The sequence below is a fragment of the Natrix helvetica genome, assembly GCF_964273705.1.
Source record: "Natrix helvetica genome assembly, chromosome: 10".
Taxonomy (NCBI): Eukaryota; Metazoa; Chordata; class Lepidosauria; order Squamata; family Natricidae; genus Natrix; species Natrix helvetica.
Window position 1 is genome coordinate 7004068 of NC_138561.1, and position 21559 is coordinate 7025626.

The following is a 21559-nucleotide window of genomic DNA, read 5'->3' on the forward strand; positions in this document are numbered from 1 at the left end:
GCAGGAAAGATCCTGTCCCAGTTTAGCAGGACATTTACCCCCACCCCTAAATAATGCTAGGGGTTACCGTGCATGTTACAGGTAGTCCTCAAATTACAACAGACCATTTGGTGACCATTCAAAGAGTGGTATGGTGGCCTAGAGGTGGAGCTCTCACCTCACACTCAGAAGGCTGTGAGTTCGATCCTAGGTAGAGGCAGATATTTCTCTCTCTGGGCACGTTGAGAATATTATCTGCTGAATATAACTCCGCATTAGCAACAGGAAGGGCATCTGGCCAGTAAAAACCCAGCTCCATTCAGTTGCCCAGACTTCACCCCACAAGGGATTATGGGGTTGTTAAAAGGAGATGATTTAGCGACCATTCAAAGTGACAACGGCACTGAAAAAAGTGAGGTGCGAACTGTCTATCACACAACTGTTGCAGCATCCCCATGATCGGTTGATCAAAATTAAGATGCATGGCAACTGACTCATATTTATGACGGTTGCAGTGTCCCGGGGTCATCTCAGTGGCCAAACTCCAGATAACAAAGAAGCAGGACATAGTTAAAGTTTTTTTTAAAAAAAATATCTCCCATTTAGAATATCTTCTGGAATCGGAAGTCACGATGTAGTATTCTTAACTACATCGTTTCTTTCTGGATGCTTTCCTGCAGAGATGTAATGGAGAGTCGGAGTAACCTTGAGGAACAGAAGGAAGAGCTGCAGCCAAGGCAACGGTCAGATAAATGAGATCTAAGTCTGGGACAGAGAAGTAATTTGAGTAAAGCATCTCAGGCATGATCTTTCTTCCCTGAAGATAAAGGGGGGATTGTGTTACTATAATCTTATAATAAAGTAGTATTAGCATTCAGGATTCTAGTGCCCTAGACTGGGTTTTCTTTGAAGAACTGACAGGTGTCTTTCAATGCAAGGTTTCAAGTGCAGTCACTGTCAAATGGTGATGACAATTAAATCATCAGCCTGATAATAACTAAAACAGTGGTTCTTCAAGCAAACAGGTTTCTCTCATTATGTCGGTTTTTGGGCTTAGTCTACAACCACACCATTTGACCAGCTCTAAGCAAATGGGAAAAATTCTAGCTTAGCAATAGCACTTAGACATAAACTCCTTCACAGTGCTTTTACAGCTCTCTCTAAGCGGTTTACAGAGTCAGCCTCTTGCCCCCAACAATCTGGGTCCTCATTTTACCCACCTCGGAAGGATGAAAGGCTGAGTCAACCTTGAGCTGGTCAGAATCGAACTCCTGGCAGTTGGCAGAGTTAGCCTGCAATATTGCATTCTAATCACTGCACACCATGGATGGATAGATGGATGGATGGATAATAGCAATAGCACTTAGACTTATATACCACTTTACAGTGCTTTTACAGCCCTCTCTAAGCAGTTTACAGAGTCAGCAACTTGTCCCCAACAATCTGGGTTCTCATTTTACCAACCTTGGAAGGATTGAAGGCTGCGGGGGGAGGGACGAATGGAGGAAGGAAGGTCAGATGGGAGGAAGGAAAGGAGGGAGGGAGGAAAGGAAAGAGGGAGGGCGATAGCAATAGCACTTAGACTTATATACCACTTTACAGTGTTTTCACAGCCCTCTCTAAGCGATTTACAGAATCAGCCTCTTCCCCCCTCAACAATCTGGGTCCACATTTTACCCACCTCGGAAGGATGGAAGGCTGAGTCAACCTTGAGCTGGTCAGGATTGAACTGCTGGCTATGGGCAGAGTTAGCCTGAAATATTGCATTCTAACCACTGGGAAAGAAGGAAGGAAGGAAGGAAGGAAGGAAGGAAGGAAGGAAGGAAGGAAGGAAGGAAGGAAGGAAGGAAGGAAGGCTGAGTCAACCTTGAGCCGGTCAGGATCGAACTCCTGGCAGCGGGCAGAGTCATCCTGCAATACTGCATTCTAACCACAACAACGCAACAGCTCAGCACGGCCTGATCTGCTTTCAGAACCAAAAGGTAACCAATTAATTCTACAGGTAGTCCTCAACTTACAACCATTCATTTAACAACCGTTTGAAGTTACAACGGCACCCCCCAAAAAAGTGACTTACAACCGGTACTCACTTTTAGAACCATCGCAGCATCCCCACCATCGCATCACCAAAGTTCAGGTGCTTAGCATTGGGCAAGTACAGGTAGTTCTTGATTTACAGCAGTTCGCTTAGTGACTGTTCAAAGTTACAACGGGAGTGAAACAAGGTGACTTACAACCATTTTTCACCTTTAGGACTGTTGCAGGGTCCCCGCAGTCACGCAATTTACATACAGATGCTTGACAACTGGCTCACGCTTATGATGATCGCAGTGTCCCCCAGACGGATCATGGGATCCCCTTTTGCGACCTTCTGACAAGCCAAGTCAAGGGGGAAGCCAGATCCACTTAACAACCGTGTTACTACCAGATAGAAGAGGGGGTCAAATTATTTTCCAAAGCACCAGAAATCAGGACAAGAAACAATGGGTGGAAACTAATCGAGGGGAGAAGCAACCTGGAATTAAGGAGAAACTTCCTAACAGGGAGGACAATTAACCAGTGGGACAGAAGTTGCCTCCAGAAATCGTGGGAGCTTCATCGCTGGAGGCTTTGTAAGAACAGGCTGGACGGTCACCTGTCTGAAATGGTTTAGGTTCTCCTGATTGAGTAGGGGGCTGGACTAGAAGACCTCCAAGGTCTCTTCTCTTCCCCTCTCCTCTCCTACCTTCCCTTCCCTTCTCCTCATTTAACCACTGCAGTGATTCACTAAACAAACGGGGCAAGAAAAATCACAAGATGTGTCTAAACCCACTCAACAAATTTCTCACTTAGCAACATAGATTTGGGGCTCAATAGGGGTCGTAAGTCGAATCCTCTCCCCTTCCCTCCCTTCCCTTCCTTTATATTCTATTTTCTCTTCTCTTCTCTATTCCCCTTCTCTTCCATTCTATTCTCTATTTTCTGCTCTCTTCTCTCCTTTCCCCTCCTCTCTTCTTTTTCCTTCCGTTCCATTGTCTATTTTCTCTTCTTTTCTCTTCTCTTCTCTTCTCCTCTCCTCCCTTCTCTTCATTTAACCACTGCAGTGATTCACTTAACAAACGAGGCAAGAAAAATCACAAGATGTGTCTAAACCCACTCAACAAATTTCTCACTGAGCAACACAGATTTGGGGCTCAGTGGGGGCCGTAAGTCGAGGACTACCTGCATTTACAACCATCGCAGCATCCTTGGTTCGTCTGATCCCCATTTGCAACCTTCCCGGCCAGCTTCAGATGAGCAAAGTCAATGGGGGGGGGGTTCACTTAACAGCCTTGTTTCATTTAACAACCATGGCGAGAAAGGCCAGAAAATCATACACAACCCACTGATCAACTGCTTTGCTGAATCCTGGAACGTCAGGCCCCAATTGCGGTCGTAAACGAAGGACCACCTGTATATAAACCGCATGCATGATTTTTGCTGGCAGCCTTGCAAATTGGGACCCCCCCCCTCAACCTTGTCCATGGATTCTTATTTTCGAAATGCAATTCAAGCTTTGTTTCTGCGTCGGGGATAAGGAGACGAAAATAGGCCTTTATTTTTATCGTTCTGCTTTGATATATATTTCTATTTCCTGCAAGTCTGCTCCCAGCTGCTTATCACTGAAATATATGCAAATTTGAAATGGCTGGTGCCTTTTTCTTTTCTGTTTTGATATGAAGAAAGAGAAAGAGGAAGGGGAGGTGGGAGATCCCCTGGAAAGGGAACAAAAGAGAGTTGGGCTTATTTAAAAGTGGGGAAATCTTAATTCAGCGGCACCCGTCCATTCAAACTGACCTCAGCTGATCTTGGGGGAGAAAAAAAAGCTAAACTCACAGCTTTGTAGACCAGAGGAGGCAATCACAAGACAGACTCAATAATGCATCAGCAAAGCACTTTTCCTAGCCTCCTACGGGGCTCTCAGGCGACTCAGTGGAGATGTTCCTCTTTTTCTTTTTTACTAGTTGCCAAGCCAAATTTCATCCCATCCAAACATCCGCCAACTTTGTCTCTACACAAGTGATGGCTCGAAAGAGGTGACAAAAACCCACACCCGTCCGCCAAATAGAAGGGCTTCAAAATGCTAGATTAGAATGTCGGCCGACGAACAAAGAAGGTGTCTTTGTGAGCGTGATTTGACTCCGTTCGGATTTTCATCGGCACGGTGGCTTTCTTCTAATCCAGCAGTCACCAACTGGTGGTCCATGGACCACTGGTGGTTCACGAGAAAATTTTGGTGGTTCGCAGAAAGATTATATTAAAAATATAAACCAGGGGTCCTCAAACTACGGCCCCTGGACTGGATACGTGCAATGAATGTTTGTGTTGCTGCAGAGAGTCTTCCCTTTCGGGGTCTTTTTGTGTGGGTCGGAGGGCGGGAAAAATTCTGACGGAGTCTTCTTCAGATTCCTGGTGCGGAGCTTTGGACGAAGGCTGGAGGGAGGTGCCACTGGTGGCAAAGTGCTGGAGGACCTTATTCCAGCGGGACTTCATCATGGCCTGGAACTGGCTGACCATCTCAGCCCTTTGAGCCTCCAGGCACCGGTACCTGGCCTTACACTCACACAGCTTCTACTGAGCTTCCTTCTCGGTCAGATACAATTTGAACTGAGCCAGATGTTTTGCCAACTCTTTCTCATGGTAGCTGCTTAGCTCCAACAACTGCTTCCTGTTGGGGCCCTAAGGAGCCCAGGCGGGCAGGGGAGGAGTGGCTGGGAGGGAAGCGGGGAGTAGATGCCTTCGTGAGTGACACCAAGTTGGCCACGCCCAACCAGTCACATGCCCACCTAGCCACGCCCACACAGTCACATGATCACCTTGCCATGCCCACCCAGTCAGTCATTAGGCAGATCATATTAGTGGGCAGCGGGACTTAAAATTATGAATTTAGTGGTCCCGGGGGTCCGAAAGTTTGGGGACCCCTGTTCTAATCTATCACGATGGTTAAATGGGCCTTTTATTGTTCGAAAGATTGCAATTGGGGGGGGGATGGCTGCTGCTTGCTTTTCCTCCCCCCCCCCCCCCGCCTTTGTTTGAGTCGGGCACAAAAACATCACCAATCTATTGTTTGTTTCTGCAACAAATGGTAGTTGGAATGCACCTGCATAAAACTCATTTTCCCTGCATGTGTACTTTCAAAACAAGAAGATAAGGGTCCAGGGACATGGAAGGTGGTTTAGAGCAGAAATGACTGCCAAAGTAGAACAATTAGGCCTAATGAGGTGTCAAGGCACCTGGCTGTTTGAAATGAAAGCCTCTGGAGCATGTATGTGCTGTGGCCCAATGTACCTTTGACATGAACTGTTTTTAAAAACGCCACATGTCTGGTGGCCAGAAAGAGAGTTAGGAAGAAGAGAGAGGAAGGGTTAGCAAGGACAACTGTAGGCATGAATTGTGGGGCTGGGGGAGGTTTACAAAACCATCAACATTTCTAAGATGAGAAGCGAAACATTTGCAAGGAAAAACAAGAAAGTCCAGTTGTCTTTTCAAAAAGCACCTTTGGAATAATCTTTACCTGGTTGACTGAGAATCTTCCTAAACTTCTTGTGATGCATTTGTCCTTGGTTTGGGAAGAGAGGATCTCAACTCTTATTTTTTTGTTCTCAGGGCAAGTTTGTAGGCCTTCAATCATCCCCTCACAGTTTCACCTGAGCACAGAACTAAGCATCAGGTGTATGGTTTGATTGAGGCATGGTTACTCTTCTTTACAGAACTCCTAATAGAGGGCTGCCTCTACTGCTCTGGGAGATACAGATAGTCCTTGACTTACAGCCAGTCGTTGTGAATTTAAAACCAAAGTCATTAAAAAAAAAACCTTTACAAAAATGCACCTTCTAACAATAAGATCTAAAATCAAAGGGTACATGCAAATTTATTTACAAAGACAATTCAATTTACCTTATTTTTCATATGAATGCAAAGGACTGCATTAAGTGGCTCTATGGAGAATGTTACATGAGCCAAAAAAAAAAAAAGAATAAGAGTGAGCTTTTGAAAAAAATATTTTTTTACTTACAGTAAATTTTACTTTACATTTATTTAAGTGCAGCTTTGTGCAATAGGTAAAGGTTGCCCCGCACATATTTTCTAGTCGTTCCCGACTCTAGGGGGCGGTGTTTATCTCCGTTTCAAAGCCGAAGATGTCCAAAGATGTCTCCGTGGTCATGTGGCCGGCATGACTAAACGCCAAAGGCGTAAGGAACGCTGTGACCTTCCCACCGAGGGTGGTCCCTATTTTTCTACTTGCATTTTCTACGTGCTTTCAAACTGCTAGGTTGGCAGAAGCTGGGACAAGTAACGGGTGCTCACTCCGTTACGCGGCGCTAGGGATTCGAACCGCTGAACTGCTGACCTGATCGACAAGCTCAGCGCCTTAGCCACTGAGCCACTGAGCCCTAAATTGTGAAATAAAGGACTGTCTTTTACATGCTATTATAATTTAGTCTTAAATGGTTTGCGTTTCTCCTCTCAAAACGCCAGAAAAGTCCACATTTAAGCACGCAAAGGGTGCTGGAAAACAGGAAATTGAAGGCCCGTCTTCGATGATAGAAAAATGGAGAAACTCAACTGCAAAAAGGTGACTAAAATAAGCTACAGGGCTCTTTGAGAGACGAGGCTAGACTATCTCAAATGGTTATGGGTGAACTCTCAGGGTTACAAGTGGCCTCCAAAGATTGTGGGTTACAAAATAGAAAAGGCCACAGCATCTCTTTTATCAGCATTACTGCTTTTAGTTCGATTGATGTCTTGCCTCTCTCTTCACAGTTAGCAATAAAAACTAAAGTTCAAGCAATTAAAATCTGACAACAGGGAAAAGCCCTGTCAGTTAACTCAGTCTGAAAAGTTTTGATTTTTCATTTCCCCTAAAAAGAAAAAAAATAGTGGGAGCAGTGCATCATTCACAACAAAACACCGTCTGTTGCTGGAGAGCAATGCACAAGATTTTCTCAAGTGACCTACCGCAGATTTCAGAAACTGGCCACTTTTCTTCCCTGCTTAAGCTTCTTTCGTTGACGCTTCATTCTGAGCTGGGCTGTGTGGACCACGTTGGATCTGTTTTGCAAAAGATGCTTTGGACCACGAAGGAAGCAGGGGAAGACTCTCTGCAACTCTTTAAAGCGGCTATGTCTTTTTCTCAGATCGCTCAGCTACGGAGTGGCTGGCAGATGCTACATCAGGGTGGTAAGAGGGGAGCCTAGTTAGATGAGGGACTGCAGATGACATCAACAGGCTTAGAGATCTAAACCAGGGGTGTCAAACTTGTGTCGTCACGATGTCGTCGTGTGATATATCGTGACACCCCCCCTTCGCTAAACCGGGCATGGGTGTGGCCAGCGTGTAATGCATCCAGCCAGTGCGCTGGGAGTTTGACACCCCTGATCTAAACCAACATCTCTCATGAGCCACAGTGGCGCAGTGGTGAGAGTGCAGTACTGCAGACTATTTCTGCTGCCTGCCAGCTGCCTGCAATTTGGTAGTTCAATTCTCACCAGGCTCAAGGTTGACTCAGCCTTCCGTCCTTCTGAGGTGGGTAAAATGAGGACCCAGATTGTTGGGGGCAAGAGGCTGACTCTGTAAAACCACTCAGAGAGGGCTGTAAAGCACTGTGAGGCAGTATATAAGTCAGTGCTATTGCTATTTTCTTTCCTTCCTTCCTTCCTTCCATCCCTCCATCCCTCCATCCATGACGTGCAGTGGTTAGAAGGCAGTGTTGAAGGATAACTCTGCCCACTGCCAAGAGTTCGATCGTGACTGGCTCAAGGTTGACTCAATCTTCCATCCTTCCTTGTTGGGAGCAAGAGGCTGACTCTAAAACCGCTTAGAGAGGGTTGTAAAAGCACTGTGAAGCAGCATATAAATCTAAATGCTATTGCTATTGTGCCTGGAAAACCAGGGGTATAACAAACCCCTGCAAGCCCCTAGCAGCCCACCCGGGGTAATAACTATTGCCAGAGTCAACTGGGTGATACACTACACTTAACTGTGCAAGCATATTCCTTGCTGTCCACAAATCCAGAGAGTTGTGTGGGGGTCAAGAAGCTAAAGCAATTCCCGGTCTTCCCTTCTAAATAAGAAAAAACAAACAAAACACCACTTCATCTCTTCTTCTATTTCACTTTTCTGTTCCTTCAAGGTAATGATTTGGGTCTCTCCATCCCCCCACCCCACCCCATGCGGCTCAAACACAGTTCTCGGTTTGTAAAATGCAAGTACCAATCAACAGTCGGTTTATGCCGGCTTTCGCTGAAAGCTTTTTCAGAGGAAAGCATAATAATAGGGCGGTGCGGGAATTATCTGCAGGCATCTCATCTCTTCGCAACACTGTTGGGCGACACAAGGCAACCGAACCCTGCAATCAAGCCATTTGGGGAGGCCTAAGAGCTGTTTCTCCTGCCTGCGGGTTCGTCCCTCAAAGACCACCAAGGCTCAGGATGCAAAGAAGCTAGTCTGGATCCAAAGGGATTTTAATGTTCATGAAAAGAAAGAAAAAAGTAGTTATACTTTTAATAACCCTCCAGGCACATGTGAAAAGCCTTTTACTGCATATCAAACTGTATATACCACACTGTATATTGGACGTTAATAGAATTGAGCAGGTCCAGAGGTATTTCACGAGAAGAGTCCTCCACTCCTCTGCTCACAATAGAATCCCTTACGCCACCAGGCTCGAAATTGTGGGCTTGAACAATCTGGGACTGCGCCGACTAAGGTCTGTCCTAAGCGTAGTAGACAAAATTGTCTGCTACAACGTCCTACCTGTCAATGACTACTTCAGCTTCAACCACAATAATACACGGGCAAACAATCGATACAAACTCAAAGTAAACCGTACCAAACTCGATTGCAGAAGATACGACTTCAGCCACAGGGTGGTCAATGCCTGGAATGCTCTACCTGACTCCGTTGTTACATCCTCAAACCATCACAGCTTCAACCTTAAATGTAGGCATGTCAAAACTTCTCAATTTCTATCGCTGAATTTCTGTTAATTTACTTTCACTTCTTTCCCCCTCTATAAACTATTTCTGTAGCATCCTCCTTGCCATTCAGCAATTAAAGATGGTTTGTGTCATTGCCAACCCCCCCCCCCCTGTTTCTTGAAAGGATGGTAAGTTCATAGCTCTTGGGAAGTGCAGGAGGGGGGGGGGCAGGCTATAATGCTGATCTCTAAAAATCTCTTGAAGGATTTGTCTGCCTCAGAGAATATTGGCCCAAATAAGAACCTCTTAAATCAATTGGAGGATTTTAACATTTCTAGATAAAGGTTCCCCTCGCACATATGTGCTAGTCATTCCCGACTCTAGGGGGCGGTGCTCATCTCCCTTTCAAAGCCAAAGAGCCAGCGCTGTCCGAAGACCCCTCCATGGTCATGTGGCCAGCATGACTAAATGCCGAAGGCTCATGGAATGCTGTTACAAGTAATGGGAGTTCACTCCGTTATGCGGTGCTAGGGATTCGAACCGCCAACCTCTCCGATCTACAAGCTCCCACGGTGAAGACACTGAAAGCATTCAAATCTTTACCTTTCTACCAAAGGTGGTTCCCATTTTTCTACTTGCATTTTTACATGCTTTCGAACCGCTAGGTTGGCAGAAGCTGGGACAAGTAACGGGAGCTCACTCTGTTACGTGGCGCTAGGGGTTCGAACCGCTGAACTGCCCACCTTTCTGATCAACAACTCAGCATCTTAGCCACTGAGCCACCACATCCTTCTTTAACATTTCTAAAGCCTACATAATAAATCTCCAGGACCTGGTCCAATTTATTTTAAAAGCAGCGGACTTCTTTTCAAAACTCCAGGTGGCAAACGTGATCAAAGAGGTGCTTCTTTTTAATGAATATCTCTGCAAAACGGCTTGACAGAGAAACGCAACCTGCTCATCTCGCCTCAGAGCGAAGCAGCTGCAAAAATCCACGCACAGTCAAAAGTAAACAACCCGATTCTTGTTCATGGAATGGATGGAAACGGCCCCTCACGACCAAAGAAAGTCACTTCCAACCTTTTTATGGAGAACTGCGGAGAGAAAGAGGCACGAGAGTACCAGTAGTCCTTGCATTACAGCCAGTGGTGGGATTCAGCCGGTTCGCACCTATTCGAGAGAACCGGTTGTTAACTTTCGAAGCAGTTCGGAGAACCGGTTGTTGGAAGAAATCTCCTTTTGTGTTTTTCCCACTTTACAGGGCTAATCCTGTAAGGAAAGCAGGAAAGAAACATTCTGGTGTTGTTTCTAGCCTCATCTTTATTGCCCTGCTTACAGAAACTGCCTCTCCGGTTAACCCTCGTTCCATTGTAACAGCTATGAGTGATGGTGAGTTGGCCATGCCCACCCAGTCACATGACCACCGAGCCCTGCCTACCCAGCTGGCCATTTGGGCAGAGAACCGGTTGTTGGAAGAAATCTCCTTTTGTCTTTTTCCCACTTTATATTCCACTTTCCTATATAAGGAAACATTCTGGTATTGTTTCTAGCCTCATCTTTATTGCTCTGCTTACAGAAACTGCCTCTCCAGTTAACCCCCTGTTACATTGTCACAGCTAAGGCGAAACGCCCATCCACATGAGTGATGTTGATTTGGCCACGCCCACACGGTCACGTGACCACCGAGCCCCACCTACCCAGATGGCTGCAGCCTTCCCCACAATCATGTGATCAAAATTTGAGTGCTTGGCGACCAGCATGTGTTTACGACGGTTGAAACTTCCTGGAGTCATGCTGTCACCATTTGAGACTTTCCCAGCTGGCTTCCGACAAGCAAAGTCAAAGGGGAAGCCGGATTCACTTAACAACCATTTGACTAACTTAACAATTGCAGCGGCTCGCTTTACAACTGAGGCAAGAAAGGTTGTAAAATAAGGCAAAAGTCACCGAAAAACTGTCTCACTTAGAAACAGAATATTTGGGGCTCAATTGTAGTCATAAGCTGAGGACTACATGTATCAATCAAAATGGATTGAATTCTCATGCAAAAAAAGAGAATTATTTGCAAGATTGTCTCTTGATAGAATAGAATAGAATGTTGGAATGAAGAATAGAATAGAATGTTGGAATGAAGAATAGCATAGCATAGCATAGCATAGCATGGGATGGAATAGAATAGAATAGAATGTTGGAATGAAGAATAGAATAGAATAGAATAGAATAGAATAGAATAGAATAGAATATTGGCATGAAGAATAGAATATTGGTATAAAGAATAGAATAGAATAGAATATTGGAATGAAGAATAGAATGGAATAGAATGGAATAGAATGGAATAACAGAGTTGAAAGGGACCTTGGAGGTCTTCTAGTCCAACCCCCTGCTTAGGCAGGAAACTCTACAATTTTTAAATTTATAAGATTTTGTTCACGGTAAGCATTCAGGAACATTTTGGATTCCATGTTGTCAACCCTTATTACGAAAAGCACAGAGTTCCAAAGATGACTTTAAAACAAAAATGTGTCTAATAATCTCAATTTGCTTTTTAAAAAAGATCAATAAAAAGAGAGGAAAGTAATGCTAATGGAGAAAGAATGGCCATTGGTCACACTCAGGACCAGAAATTCTTGGAAATTAGAGTTTCATTTGCACAAAGACCATTCAGGTCACACTAAGCTACTCCAAAATGACTTTCCTACAGATATCAAGTAATAACTACAGCAATTTTATTCGTGAAGAATTAACCTCTACTGAAGCCAAGTGCATATTAAACAATTTCTTATTACATTTCCAGCATTTGTACATCAGTTTAATAAACGGATTACAGGGTAAGACTTGCCCTGAACTTCTATGCTAAAAATACTTAATTCCATTTAATTAAAAAGAAAGATTTCTGAACAGGTCTCAAGTTGGCTGAAAGCAAAATTTATTTCCATAAATTCATTAATCCTGCTCTTGGGGAAGGAAACAGCTGTGCTTGGAACAGTGCAGCTAAGCTTTCTGAGTTGTTGAAAGAAACCAGTTGAGTTTTATACGAATGCTTCATGCTGAAGGCCTTATAACAAACCAACTTTGAAACAAGCCTGTACACGAATCAAACAAACATAAGATAGTCTTCTGTAGACTTCGTTCATAACGGAGACTGAGAAAGTACCGTATTTTTCTGACTATAAGACGTACCAGAGTATAAGGTACACCTAGATTGTGAAGAGGAAAACAAGAAAAAAAAATTTGTTGGCCTCTGCTTGTCTGGTTTTTGCCCTCCCCAGCCCCCAGGAGCAGGCCCCCCAAACCTTTCATGCATCCCATTTTCACCAAAAAAACGGGCCCATTTTTGGCGCAAATGGGACGCGCGGGGCAGTGGTAGGATTCAAAAAAGTTTACTACCGGTTCTGTGGGCGTGGCTTGGTGGTGGTGGTGGTGGCGTGGCTTGGTGGGGGTGGCAGTGGAAGGATACTGTAAAATCTCCATTCCCACCCCACTCCAGGGGAAGGATACTGTAAAATCTCCATTCCCACCCCACTCCAGGGGAAGGATACTGTAAAATCTCCATTCCCACCCAATCAGCTGGGACCTGGGAGGCAGAGAATAGATGGGAGTGGGGCCAGTCAGAGGTGACATTTACCAGTTCTCCAAACTACTCAAAATGTCTTCTACCAGTTCTCCAGAACTGGTCAGAACCTGCTGAATACCATCTCTGGCGCAGGTGTGTGTGTGTTTCAGGAGGCCAAAAACAGGGCCATATTTGGTGTATAAGATGCACAGATACCCACATTTTTTCGTGTGTGTGTGTGTGCATCTTATAGTCTGAAAAATATGGTAATGTAGCTTTGGACAGCGCTAATACCCCCCTTTTAAAAATTGCACTCAATATGACAAGATGGTTACACATTCTTTTTCTTTTGAGATGTTTATTTTGGCAGTGTCCCCCTACGTGTGAGAAGTAAGCAGTATACATTTTAACAAAAAACAAAGGGCCTGTGTTGGAAAAGGCATTTTTTGACAATCAAAAATGTACACCCCAAAAGTGTTGATTTAGAATTGTACACTTAAAAAAGGAGAGAGAGCCCAAGTGCTGTGGGCAATTAACTTTTTTTTTGGGGGGGGGCTTTGGTTCTCTCTGTGCTTGCATGTTTACTTACAGGCGTTTCATTACCCGACTAGGTCACATCATCAGTTTGAGCATGGTGTTTGCTCCCTGTTTATATATACAGTAGCTTGCCCTGCCAGACCAAGCTAAATCCAAAATGCTAGGGAACGTCTAGAGGCTTGGCATTCAGACAAAGCAGCTATCAACTGACACAAAGGGATAAATCACATTTACACAACATTCAAAATAGGGATAATAAAAAAGGCTAGGAAACAAAAAGACCAGAACACATCCTCTTTATCAACCAACACTCAGATAAGCGAGGATTAATACCAAGCAAACCACCAAGGAGAAAACCATACCCCCATCAACTCTGGCAGGATATGGTCAAAATGTCCAGATGCTGGTCATAACAGCAGGGTCAAAGTTCTGCCTGTTTTTTTATTAGCAACACATTATGTGTGCATAATTATCTACAGTGGAATCATGAAAAGTACACAGGGGAAAATCAACTCGTTTGAGCTGTAGCATCGGAAAAAGGCTCCTGTGCATTCCTTGGACGGCAAAGGTGAGAAACAGCAGGTAATGGAGCTTTGAAAAAGCAGGCATGTCACTGGAAGGCAGAAATTAAAAAATGTCCACCTTACTTATTTGGGCTGGGTTCTGCCTTCAAGCTCACTGGGAAAGACAGTTTTTTCTCAGCAGGGGCAGCAGTAAGAGGAGAAGGTCAGAGGACATGAGGCAGATCCAGAAGAAGATGGAAAAACAACATCAAAGACACACTACAACAAAACCCAGAGGAGGAAAAGCTAGAACTTTGTATCTCCCTCAACACCTAAAGTGGTAAAAGAAGAGGAGGAAGAGGAGGAGAAGGAGGAGGAGGAGGAGGAGGAGGAGGAGAAACTGTCTCATCTGAGGAGGAAGGGGAAGGAGGTTAGGAATGGAGAAGGAGGAGGAAGAGGAGGAAAGGAGGAATTGTCTCATTTGAAGGAGAAGGGGAAGGTTATGGTGATGGTGGAGGAGGAAGAGGGGGAGAAGGAGAAACTCTCATCTGGAAGAGGAAGGAGGTTGGGAATGGAGGAGGAGGAAGAGGAGGGGGAGGGGAGGAGGAACAACTGTCTCATCTGAAGGGGAAGGGGAAGGATATGGTGATGGAGGAGGAAGAGGAGGAGAAACTGTCTCATCTGAAGAGGAAGAGGAAGGAGGTTGGGAATGGAGGAGGAGGAAAGGAGGAAGAGGAGGGGAAGGAGAGGAAGAAGAGGAGAAGGAGGAACAACTGTCTCATCTGAAGAGGAAGAGGAATGAGGTTGGGAATGGAGGAGGAGGAAGAGGAGTGGGAAGGGAGGAGGAACAACTGTCTCATCTGAAGAGGTAGGATATGGTGATGGAGGAGGAAGAGGAAGCGAAATTGTCTCATCTGAAGAGGAAGAAGAAGGAGGTTGAGAATGGAGGTGGAGGAAGAGGAGGAAGAGGAGTGGGAGGGGAGGAAGAGGAGGAGGATTTATTTATTTATTTATTTATTTGACTTATAAGCCGCTCCCTCTCCTCGAAGGGACTCGGGGCGGCGTGCAATACAGACATCACATGTTACGCGTTACACGTGATGGTGGAGGAGGAAGGGGAGGAGAAACTGTCTCATCTAAAGAGGAAGAAGAAGGAGGTTGGGAATGGAGGAGGGGGAGAAAGAGGAGGAAGAGGAGGAGGAGGAAGAGGAGGAGGAGGAAATGTGGAAGGAGGAGAAACTATCCCCTCTCCAGGACAAGGACAAGGCGATGGAGATGGGAATAGATGGAGAAGTAGGAATAAAAGAAGGAGAAGCTATCTCATCTCCAGAAACAGGAGAGGGAGGAAGAGGAGGAGAACAGTAAAAGGAAATAAGGCCACTAAAGACAGAGTGGCCACAAGCACCCACCCTCAAAGCCAACTTCAACCACAGCATAAAATAATTGAAATAAACCATCCAAGATCAGAAGATGTAGGAAAGAGATGGTCCATAGAATCACCAAGAATCTGACATGATTGAATGGACAACATCATCATCAGAATCAATGATGACAACTTTGGGGCTTTGATCACACCATCACAGGCATCCTCTAACTTGTTTTGGCCACACCAGTGGACACCCCTGAAGTCCAAAAAGCAACAGAATGGTAGAAGTCAATTATTGGATAGAACCACAAATGGCCACCTCCATGTGCCTCGGTTTGTTCAGGAATCATCTATAACGGCCTGATATTTTCCTTGAGCTTCTTCTTCTTCTTCATTTTTTTTTTTTACAAAAAGACAAAAAAATAATAATAATGTGCCATTTCAAAACAAGCTTGATTGCAACTCAGCTCAAATTTGGTTAAAACCTTTCAAGACGATTCCCTGCCGTTCGAAACCTGCTAATAACTCTTTTTTCACCTCTCTGTCCTCCCCGGGGCTGATAATCATGTTCCTTCGGAGAACAAAGCCTTAGGAAGCATTGGGAGCATCACCTCTCCACCAATGTGATGTGTCCTTTATGCCAGCCAAGCCTACCATCTCCCCTCCCTTGAAGAAAGATGTCGCTTTGTTACCTGAATAAAGGATTGCTTCATTTTCACTTCCCACCCATCCTCCAAACAGCTCAGGAGGCCCCTTTTCACTCGGTAGGTCTCCGCTTATTTTACAGGCTGAATATGCAGATTTTGAAGCTGCAAATGCAGGCTGGGCTGGAAAGAAGAGCTGAATTGTCAGCTATGGAGTAGGGAAGGTAAAGGTTCCCCTTGCTAGTCGTTCCTGACTCTAGGGGGCGGTGCTCATCTCCGTTTCAAAGCCAAAGAGACAGTGCTGTCCGAAGACATCTCCATGGTCATGTGGATGGCATGACTCAACACCGAAAGGGCACAGAACAATGTTACCTTCCCAACAAAGGTGGTCCCTATTTTTCTACTTGCATTTTCTACGTGCTTTCGAACTGCTAGGTTGGCAGAAGCTGGGACAAGTAACGGGAGCTCACTCCATTACGCGGCACTAGGGATTCGAACCGCTGAACTGCCGACCTTTCTGATAGGCAAGCTCAGCGTCTTAGCCACTGAGCCATGTGGCTTAATCCTTCCCCACCCACCCCCCTGCTCTCCAGTTCTCTCCTGGCAGCTATGATTTGTCGTCAGAAAAATGTTCCACCACATTAAAAAAAAAATATGGCTAGATTTGGAGCTCCAATCAAAGGGATTTTTAGATCAGTTGACTTGAGCTGATGTTCCTTCTACAAGCGGCCATAATTCCATTCCAGAGAAATGTACTGCCTCTGGCAATCAACTGTCCGAGATGACACGAACCGCTGAATGTCACCATCACTTCTTGTTTGTCAACAGAGAGAAGAAGGACTAGGGGTGGCATGATAACAGGATTCCAGGATTTGAGAGACTGCCACAAAAAAGAGGGGGGGGGGGTCAACTTTATTTTTCAAAGCACCAGAAAGCAGGACAAGAAGCGATGGGTGGAAACTAATCTAGCTGGAATGAAGGAGAAACTTCCTTAACAGTGAGAACAATTTAACCAGTGGAATAGAAGTTGCCTACAGAAGTTGTGGGTGCTTCATCCCTGGAGCCTTTTAAGAAGAGACTAGACAACCACTAGTCTTGAATGGTTTCCTGCTTGAGCAGGGGGTTGGATTAGAAGACCACCAAGATCCCTTATAGTTCTAGTCTGATTGATTGATTGATAATTAACTTGGAGCACATCAGTAGATGGGCAGATGTGCTAGAATGAACCTTGTTTTGACATAGCACACGTCATCTATGGCTGGCTGAGGAATTCTGGGAGTTGAAGTCCACAAGTTGTAAAGTTGCCCCTGATCTAAAGGTCCTTCTAGCCCAGACGTAAAAGCCTCCCTGAAGCTAAGTGATGACTATATGAATCCATTGTAGTTGATCTTGGATTGAATCTGGAACTGCAGGGATGGGAGACTATTAGGGGAACCCTTAGGCTGTAGACTAGATCAGGAATCTCCAACCTTTTGAACCTCAGGGACCACTAAATTCATAATTTTAAATCCCATGGACCACTAATATGATCTGCCTAATGACTGGTTGGGCGGGCATGGGTAGGTGATCATGTGACTGGTGGGCGTGGCCAACTGGGTGTCTGTCATGTCAAGGGATGCCTCACCAGTCTCTCCTTGCCCCTCCCCTCCCAGCCACTCCTCCCCTGCCCGCCTAGGCTCCTTACGGCCCCAACATGAGAAAGAGTTGGCAAAACAGCTCAGTTCAAATTGGATCTGACCGAGAAGGAGGCTCAGCAGAAGCACCTCACTGAGGACTATAAGCATAGGCTTTCCAAGCAGAGGGAAGATCTGTGGGAGTGCAAGGCCAGGTACCGGCGCCTGGAGGCTCAGCAGGCTGAGATGGTCAGCCAGTTCCAGGCCATGATGCAGTCCCAGTAGAGCGAGGCCCTCTGGCTCTTTGCCACCAGCAGCACTTCCCTCCAGCCTTTGCCCAAAGCCCCGCGCAAGTCAGAATTTCTCCCGCCCTCCGACCCACACAAAAAGACCCCGAAGGGGAGACTCTCTGTAGCAATACTAACGTTCATTGCACATATCCAGTCCAGGGGCCGTACTTGGGGACCCCTGATTCAGTGCGATATAAAAAATGTCAATAATTTTTTTTCTGTGGACCACCAAAATTTTCTTGCAGGCCACCAGTGGTCCACGGACCACCGGTTGTTAACTGCTGGACTAGATAGAGAAGTCAGGAAGACAGTCTGATGGAAAGCAAAAGTGAACTTTAATCTGTTTTGATCCACAAAGCTACCTGGAATCAAGCTCTCTTAAAGGAAGAACTTAATTTAGAAGAATTTAAATGGCTGTAAATTATGTTCATTCATAGTCCGTAATGATTCACAAACAGTCTGTGAAGAGTCCGACAGAAGTTTGCCACAGTCTTTCAGGGTAAGGCTGATAAGTGCCCACCTTTATCTCCCTTGAAACGCTGCCAGAGACCTAATTGCCCATTAGCTTTGCAAGGCCAAACGGAGCACAGAGTCAAACGGAGTTTCAGAGTTTAAACCGACCACAACGAACAAAATTGCTTCCTGCAAAGGCTCACGTCCATTTGCTTCTCTTTTATGTCTTATGGAAGGGGCAAATCATCTCCAAGCCTTACTCCTGAGTCACCCCTTTTGTCTTAACTGTTCTTGCCTTCTGGCAGCTCTGCACATGTGCACACTGGGAAGAGGCTCCCTCTGTTCCTCTGCTTCATTGATGTCAAACTCCAGAGGCTCTGGAGGCAGCACATAACTCCCAGATGGCCCTGGCCCCCTCTCTGCCTCTGACACAGAGCCCTCATCAGAGCCTTCCCCAGACTCCAGAACTGGCCCATGTTCCTCCCCAACCTCCTCACTGCCCGAATCTGCTGCCAGCTCTGCAGGCCACTGGCAGACAACATCAACGGTCTTCAAAGTCTTCCTAATTCTAGGAGCATCCTGTCTCAATGCTCCTGGGGCTTCTCCAAACCATCTCAGACTCCGGGACTTTGAATTACCTCCCATTACCTTCTTGAAGCACAAACAGCTTCTAATTTTCTCATCAACAGCAGCTCCATGTAAACCCAAAAGCTCAAAGGGGAATTAAATAACCATCTTTCGCCCTGCATCTATTTTGGAATGCCATTTTACAAAATAACCCTTTCGAGAATGTGGCTTACATGCAATTCATACTTCCAACATGCAAATTTGTGGGCTTTAAAGTTTAGACTTTGTTCCTTTAAAAAAAAAACAGCCTTGCTTGCAAAGATTTCCAAGAGGGTTTCAAAAAAAAAAAAAAACTACTTGCTACACCATATCAAAGCACAATTGCTTAATATGTTCCTGGTATTCTGCCACAGTCTTTAAACTATTATCAACCTCCTTTATTCATTTTTTTAAAAAGCTTTTTATTTTGTTTATGCAAACTTCACATATTTGCAACATGTGACACCCTTCTTTGCATATCTTTGTGATTCTTTTATCTGTAAATATAAGTCTTTTCTAACTATAACTTTATATATATGTGCATTTAGATTATTTCATACATCTTTTTTTCTTCATTCTATATATAACATTCTATATATTCTATGTATAACAACCTTCATTACATTTTTTTTTAATTAAAAGAGTTTTGTACAAACAAATTTTCCCCCTTTTCACCCCCCCTCCACACAATATAAATCTCATACAAATGCTATACCCCCCCAACCCCCCCGCAAAAATTCACATTCAGATATTATACCAAACACTTTACCCCCTCCCCTCCCCCCATCTTAAAATAGATTACTCATAACCCCTCTCCTCCCAACAAAAACTATATAAATTTCTCTTAAATTAATAATAACACATTGATCATTTTCTAAGCTAATTTAACATCTATAACTCTTAATATAAATTTCTCCTAGCCTAACAATGTTTCATTAGTCCCATCTTCTAATTTATTCATACATATATATTGCCCCACCCTCCACCCTAACCCTCCCCCACCTCCCACACAAACCCACCCCCCTGACTTCCGCTGTATACCACTCTAACAATTCCAAACATCCTTCATTACATTTGAGTCATTTTGTATCCATTTCCTATTATTTATTTGCTACAGTCTATTTTGTATTTCTATCTTTTAATCAATATGAGCCTTTTTTTAAAAAAAAAATGATAGTAATCTATCTTCACCCTTAGCTCAATGAAAGCATTCTTCAGCTTGGCGTAGAACAAATTCTCCGAAGACTATACATTTAGGATAACCAGAATATCTCATTTCAGAATGTCATGGGGGGGACGGGATGGGACGGTAAGTCTATCTTACCCTGGGGTGTCAATCTCTAGACTTTCCCAATCTGGCATCTTCCAGATGCCTTGGAACTACAACTCCCAGAATTCCTAAAGAAGGCAAGTGTCCTGACCTACGCTTCCCCCAAAAAGCAAGAGGCAGATTCCTGGTCCTGACAAAACCCCTTTTATTAAACGAATGTGAATTCCTCTCATTCCCATTCAGTAAAGGCCTGGCAAACAGTCTTTCAAAGGAATATTTACGACCACAGACCTTATCTATCTTGGAAAGCTGCCATGTAAATATTTCCCAAATGAAGTGCTGTGCAAGGAAAGACTGGGCACAGAGTCTCTGAGGTTCACGGACAGATCTTCACACTCCTGAAACGAATGAACGAATTCTTTCCTGCAGAAAGCCCACTCCCCTTAGGGGTGGGGTCATTCACCATCCATCTGTGGCTTTACTCCCAAGTCCATCCTGACCCAGTCATGGGTGGGATTTGGAGGTTCTCTGAACCGGCCATAACGTTGGCTATGGAGTCTCCCGAACCCGGGAGAACCTGTAACAGCCCATCCCTGCTCCTTGCTGCATGGACCAGTTTCACACCATTCAACCATCGCTTGAGTGGGCTTTGGGGGATCCCTCTGGCTTTCTCTTCTTGGGCTGCTCCCACAGAAGAGAATCCTCTGACAGAACTCCCACTGCAAATAGCCTCTCCTTGAGTTACAGTAATCAGGCAGTGTGTCTTCTCTGTTTACGTACCAAACTGATTTATGGTGAAGGAAATTGCAGAAGCCGAAATGGAGGCACAAATACCCTCCTGCCTTTTCCTAGCCCAGTCTTGGAAAACTGTTCCCTTCTCTGGAACAGTATTTCTGGAGAAATACTGTTCGTTAAAGACACAGATAAATCTTCCAGACTGCATAATTTACATTTAAGCAGACCATAAAGGAGAAGGGAACGACATCCCACATTATGGGTGGAACAGAGTTTATCTTCTAAGGACTTGAGTTTATTATTGTTATTTGTTTATTTAATGTGGCCTATTTTAGAGCTTATATTACACTTCTGTGCTATTCAGTCAAATGGCAAGACCCTGGAATCGTGGTTTTACAATACAATACAATATACAATACAATAGTAGAGTTGGAAAGGACCTTGGAGGTCTTCTAGTCCAACCCCCTGCCTAGGGAGGAAACCCTATACCGTTCCAGACAAATGGCTATCCAACATCTTCTTAAAGACTTCCAGTGTTGGGGCATTCACAACTTCTGGAGGCAACTTCTGTTCCACTGATTCATTGTTCTAACTGTCAGGAAATTTCTCCTCAGTTCTAAATGGCTTCTCTCCTTGATTAGTTTCCACCCATTGCTTCTTGTTCTACCCTCAGGTGCCTTGGAAAATAGTTTGACTCCTTCTTCTTTGTGGTAACCCCCTCACGATTATGGTTCTGGGTGTGAGGCTCTGAGGGCCACAGAAAGGAGAGGGGAGGGCCACCATTTGTGCATCCTCGTCCCCAATCAGAAAATCAGAAGCCGAGATTCAAAGGTGAGTGTAGATTCAGACCACGAGCAGACCAAGGTTTAAAGGGAAAAGCTCTATGTCCCTTCCTTAGTAATTTATTGCTGTGTTGGAGGGAGGAGCAGAGGCAGAGAAAGGAGAGGGGAGAGGGAGGAGAAGGGAAGAAAGAAAAGAAAAGGGGAAGGAATGAAGGAAGGAAAATGGAGAGAGAGGGGAAAGGAGGGAAAGAGAGAAGGGGGAAGGAAGGAAGGAAAACGGAGGAAGGAG

General features: G+C 44.8%; 1 protein-coding gene across 4 annotated transcripts in view; it reads right to left on the reverse strand.

Annotated features, from left to right (window-relative positions):
• The window catches only part of SMPD3 (sphingomyelin phosphodiesterase 3), a 172829-nt gene that overhangs the window by 139798 nt on the left and 11472 nt on the right, over positions 1 to 21559 (reverse strand). The window contains exon 1 of one of the 4 annotated variants that reach the window (XM_081963346.1): positions 5896 to 5936. The exons of 2 other annotated variants lie outside the window; for them this stretch is intronic. The gene's annotated coding sequence lies outside the window, so the exon portion shown is untranslated. Of the gene's footprint in view, positions 1 to 5512; positions 5605 to 5895; positions 5937 to 21559 lie in introns of those variants that run through there. One more of the 4 variants, XM_081963345.1, reaches the window with a different exon arrangement.